Genomic DNA, 6,000 nt, shown 5'->3' with positions numbered 1-6,000 from the left:
CCTCTTCTTTCTTCCTGTCTTTTCTCTTCTTCTATTTTCTCCTCTACTCTCTTCGCCCCTCCTCTCTTTTTCTTGCTTCTCCTCTCTTCTCTTCTCCTCTCTTTTTCTTGCTTCTCCTCTCTTCTCCTATCTTATCCTTTCTTCTCCTCTGTTTTCCTTTCTTGTCCGCTTTTCTCCTCTCATCTTTTCTCCTCTTATCTTTTCTCCTCTTATCTCTTCTCCTCTTCTTTCTTCCCCTCTTTTCTCTTTTCCTCTCTTCTCCTCTTCTCTCTTCGCCTCTCTTCTCTTCTACTCTCTTTGATTGATTCAGAACTGAAGATAAGAAAACTCTGTAGATCAGTCTCTTCCATAGGGGTCTGGTCCCCGGTGGTCTTTTTCATGGATACTCAATTCTATGCATCTTATGTTATAATGGGGGTCTGTACAGTAAGTGGCCTTGTTTTTTTAAGAGATTTTAAAGTGAAAACAACCAAAGCAGAAGTCTCCTGGGTGCAGTACCATATGTCTCCATAGAGGGACACTGTACTGGATTAGATGTCCATGACTGTTGGCTGTTTATACTGACAGTGCCCAATAATAAAAGTTCCATATAGTGCTCAATATTAATAGTGCCATATAGTGCTCAATATTATTAGTGCCATATAGTGCTCAATATTATTAGTGCCATATAGTGCTCAATATTAATAGTGCCATATAGTGCTCAATATTATTAGTGCCATATAGTGCTCAATATTATTAGTGCCATATACTGCTCAATATTAATAGTGCCATATAGTGCCCAATACTTATAGTACCATATAGTGCTCAATATTAATAGTGCCATATAGTGCTCAATATTAATAGTGCCATATAGTGCTCAATATTAATAGTGCCATATAGTGCTCAATATTATTAGTGCCATATAGTGCCCAATACTTATAGTACCATAGAGTGCCTAGTAATAACAGTGTCATACTGTGTCCAATAATACCAGTGTCATATAGTTCCCAATAATAATAGAGCTATACAGTGTCCAATAATAAAACTGCCATATAGTGCCTAATAATGATAATGCCATACAGCCCTGTGGAGACGATCTGCAGCAGTCATGTTATTCTGCAGATCTTCTGAAGACTTTTTCTTATCTACTGAACCCACAGTGACCCTGCAACCTTTAGCCTTGTCATCTGCAGTGACATCATCATGGAGGCGGTGTATGACATAATCATGGAGGCAGTGTGTGTGACATCATCATGGAGGCAGTGTGTGTGTGTGTGTGTGTGTGTGTGACATCATCATGGAGGCAGTGTGTGTGTGTGTGTGACATCACCATGGAGGCTGTGTGTGTGACATCATCATGGAGGCAGTGTGTGTGTGTGTGTGTGTGTGTGTGTGACATCACCATGGAGGCTGTGTGTGTGACATCATCATGGAGGCAGTGTGTGTGTGTGTGTGTGTGACATCATCATGGAGGCTGTGTGTGTGACATCATCATGGAGGCAGTGTGTGTGTGTGTGTGTGTGTGTGTGTGACATCATCATGGAGGCAGTGTGTGACATCATCATGGAGTTTGTGTGTGTGACATCATCATGGAGGTGGTGTGTGTGTGACATCATCATGGAGGTGGTGTGTGTGTGACATCATCATGGAGGCAGTGTGTGTGTGTGTGTGTGTGTGTGTGTGTGACATCATCATGGAGGCAGTGTGTGACATCATCATGGAGTTTGTGTGTGTGACATCATCATGGAGGTGGTGTGTGTGTGTGTGACATCATCATGGAGGCAGTGTATGTGACATCATGGAGGCAGTGTGTGACATCATCATGGAGGCAGTGTGTGTGTGTGACATCATCATGGAGGCAGTGTGTGATATCATCATGGAGACAGTGTGTGATATCATCATGGAGACAGTGTGTGACATCATCATGGAGACAGTGTGTGACATCATCATGGAGGCAGTGTGTGTGACATCATCATGGAGGTGGTGTGGGACATCATTATGGAGTCAGTGTCTGACATCATCATGGAGGCAGTGTGTGTGACATCATAATTGAGGAGGTGTGTGACATCATCATTGAGGCAGTGTGTGTGACATCATCATGGAGGTGGAGTGTGACATCATCATTGAGGCAGTGTGTGTGACATCATCATGGAGGTGGTGTGTGACATCATCATTGAGGCAGTGTGTGACATCACGTCCCGGCCTGTCCCGGCCTCCGGTGCTCCGGACCACCAGTCATTCATCTCTTTTTGCTGTTGGCAGTGCGGAGCGGGCGGCAGGGGATGCACAGATGCAATACACTCTCACAAAGTGCCTGTTTACTTATTTAGATCTGATGTCCATGGAAAAAAGCGGATGAAGATGAATGTTTTGTGGTGTGCCGGATCCCCAGAGATTGCAGCATTCAAGAAACTCATTGCCATTAAAGTAGCAACACAATTATATCCAGCACAAGACAAATCATCCGCTCACGACTTCTTATTAGATTTCCTCACTGAAGGTTAAAGACTGTGCAATCTGCACTTATGTACATTGTATGAGAAGACCGAGGGGCCCGGACCCCCACCACGTATAAGGGATCCACAAATAGGGCGCAGGTCTGAGGGATCCCCCATACACCAGAGGAACCGGAGGGGCCGGGACCCCGAACCCCACAGCATATAAGGGATCCGCAAATAGGGCGCAGGTCTGAGGGATCCCCCATACACACGAGGAACAGCAATGGCTGATTTCCCACAGGAGCCATAATGAAATGCTGAGTGCAGAGTCTTCTCCTTGTCTAAATTGTTATCGCTGCGCGGAGGAGATAAAGTCACGACTGTATATAAAATGCATCGTAGGTCATCAGAATGCAGAGCTTATGCCTAGAGATGTACACCTGGCAGCCAGAAGATTAACACCCCCCTGTACTGTCACACTCCACCTCATGCTGTGCCCCTGGACCCCATAACCCTGTCATGTGTCCCCTCCAGACCCCATAACCCTGTCATGTGTCCCCCCTCACCCCACACCCCTGTCATTCAATACTTGTTGTTATCTATTATCTATTCAGTCTCCTTCCACCAGTTCTGAGCTGCTACTGAAGACACAAAAACCTGTGTGTGAGCTGTTCTCTCTGTGGTGTCCCATCACGGGTGTTTTGTGTCTCTCCTTTGCACTTCTCAAAAAAGCTTCTTATTCCAGGTTAAGTGGTGATGAAGTGTACTTGTACTAATTTCACCACTAGATGTCAGTATCTTTTATATGTGTATTCCTATGTCTTGCACATCTGAGGAGGTTAATGGTTTACTGTTTTATGTGTACCATGTGCTCTTGCTAACCTATAGGATGTTCCCTCTACTCTCAGCCTATCTCTTTTCTTTCTTTCTTTCTTTCTTTCTTTCTTTCTTTCTTTCTTTCTTTCTTTCTTTCTTTCTTTCTTTCTTTCTTTCTTTCTTTCTCACACACTCCTTTCCGCCACTCACAGGGTAGATTACTTATCCCCTGTAGGTAGTAGTCACTTGTGGGGAAGGTGTAGCTTCAGTTTTACCCAGATTCTCAAGGGAGAAGGACACACAGAGCAAACGTCCCTGCTGTAGCCAAGCCAGGGCCTTGCTTCTGCCAGAAAACTTCTTCGGGACAACAGCCCAGTTCAGTCTGGTCTAGTCTAAGACACAGAAGTGTACAGAGGCAGCTAGAGACAAGCAGTTCTTTCAGTACTTCTACTATATCTACTATGCAGTGCTAAACACTACAAAGGGAGAAGAGTCTGGAAACATCCTATCCCACACCGTGAACCAGTCTTAAAAGGGCAGGCCAGTATCCTGATACACAAGAGGGACTAGCCTGGATAGGACAAAGCTATCAAGAAGGTCTACGTATCTTGTCTTGTAGTGCAGGTAACTGGGACACCCCTGGGAGCTTAGCTTCACCCAGAAAACCACAACTGGGGCTTGTATCATCCTATTAGGACAGGTACTCCTTCAAGCATCTCCTCAAGCACAAACAAGTTCAAGCATTAAAGTCTGTGTAAAGATTTATCTATTTCTGCAAAAGTGTTTTGTACTACTGAGAGACTGCACAGTAAAGCTGTTATATTTATACATCACTGGGACTCAGTCATATTCTATACGCGCCAGCACCCATACACACTAGCCGCACACCTTGGGTTATTTCTCCCCTTTCTGTGGGTGGCGGTACCGATAGTCCGGGTGGGTCAGTGGCCACTCAGGACTACTGTGACAAGAGCCCAAGGGACCCATCACAGCCCGGCAGGTCACCGACCATTTTACGGAGTACAGCCAGCCACAACACAAAGTAGGTGCTACCACCATATCCACTGGCGTCACCACAATACCATGACTGGCCGAGCTGTACAGCAACACCGATAATATCCATCAATCAGTGCTACACCACATCGCCACCTCCTCCCTTCCAAGTCCCTGACTGGCTTTATCTGCACCTTTGTGAGTTCATCAGCAACTTGCCCTCAGTTTAACCTTCCCAGCATTACAAAAGAGCTACAAAGTTGCAGATAAAGCATACCAAGGACTTGCTTACATATCTGTCTCAGAAGGAAGGGGGGGGGACAAAGAGAAAAGCTTACACACAGATTTTTGTGTCTTCAGCAAAAAAGCAGCAGATGAGAACTGGGGGAAGGAGACTGAATAAATTATAACAAGTATGAAAGGAATTGTTAATCTCACCATGGGCAGCAACATATCAAAAGTTAAGTTTGAGTGAAATTCCACTTTAAGCAAATGCCAGTGAATGTCTAACGCTCTACAGCACGGGGTTAAACCTTCAGAGGACGTTGCTCATGCTTGACCTGCAGACGTATGGTCACCGCCGGAAAATATAAGATGGAACCTCTTTGATTCTATCTTTCTGCCTTTGAAGAAACAACTATAAGACATCAGAGCGGAGAGAGAGAGACCTGAGGCCGTCACACGGCGGCCGCGGAGCCAAGAAATATTGTGCGCCTGAATTATGCGGCACTTTCTGGCAGGCGGCTCCGGACATTCGTTACCTTCTGCAGTTAGTCACTGAAAAAGCAAAGTTTGGGAACCTCTCCGAATCATTTTTATCTTTGGGGATTATAGGATTTTGTAATTGGCCCGGACCCAAACAATTACTGGAAGCCGCATTAGACAGGCGAGCGCCGCGTTTTATCTGGTTGACTTGAATCATGAGAGGGAAACACAACCACAAAAGAAATCACAATCGCTCCCTGGGAGCTGAATGAGGACGCAATGAAATTAAAAGCTGGTAATTGTCTGGAACATTAAATCCGCAAAGATTTCACTGGATTAAAGCAAAAGGGAACAAATCAGGAAGGTTACACATCGCTCAGCGCGCTCCATTATAGCCCCGATCAATGTCAGCAACGTCGTCTGCAGGGGAATTCATCAACACCCGACTGTAACCGGATCAGGAGAGTAATGAGAAGCAACAACAACAGTTACAATTACAACAACATAAACAACAACAATAATTAGAACAACGTTAACATAATAATAACGTAAACAACAACAGTGAAAATAATTAGAATTAGAACAACAATAACATAATAGTAACAATAATAATAATAACAACAACAACATAACATAAATAACAATAATAAAAATAACTATTATAACAACTATAACAACAGCATAAACAATAATAATAACAACAACAGCAGCAATAATAATAATAATAAATAGTCACCAACAACATACAGAAAGAGACTCTGATGACATCACTCCAAGAATTCTGATGTCACCGCCGGACACAATGAGATCATTCATTTCCTTCGTTGTGGATTTGCCATTTACCATTTACCGTCATTTGTACAAAGTTTTGATCTGTCGTCCGGACTTGGTGTAAGTTTAGTCGCTCCAGATCTCACTGTAAGGCCCCATTCACACGTCCGTGTCAGTTTTTACTGTCAGGAAATCCTGATCAGGAGACCTCAAATGTCATCAGGATAGTATCAGGATTTCCTGACAGTAATCCGTTTTTACCATCAGGAAATCATCAGGAAAAACCTTCAGGATTTCC

General features: G+C 44.1%; 1 long non-coding RNA gene across 2 annotated transcripts in view; it reads left to right on the top strand.

Moving 5' to 3' along the window:
- Window positions 1-6,000, top strand: part of LOC138771436 (uncharacterized) — a 42,513-nt gene that overhangs the window by 30,999 nt on the left and 5,514 nt on the right. Inside the window, exon 3 of one of the 2 annotated variants that reach the window (XR_011359616.1) lies at window positions 2,310-2,473. The exons of the other annotated variant lie outside the window; for it this stretch is intronic. This is a non-coding gene — a long non-coding RNA (uncharacterized lncRNA). Of the gene's footprint in view, window positions 1-2,309; window positions 2,474-6,000 lie in introns of those variants that run through there. 2 annotated transcript variants of the gene reach the window in all.

The sequence above is a fragment of the Dendropsophus ebraccatus genome, chromosome 13, assembly GCF_027789765.1.
Source record: "Dendropsophus ebraccatus isolate aDenEbr1 chromosome 13, aDenEbr1.pat, whole genome shotgun sequence".
Taxonomy (NCBI): domain Eukaryota; kingdom Metazoa; phylum Chordata; class Amphibia; order Anura; family Hylidae; genus Dendropsophus; species Dendropsophus ebraccatus.
The sequence above is the reverse complement of the archived record's forward strand: the minus strand, read 5'-3'. Positions and strand labels throughout refer to the sequence as shown.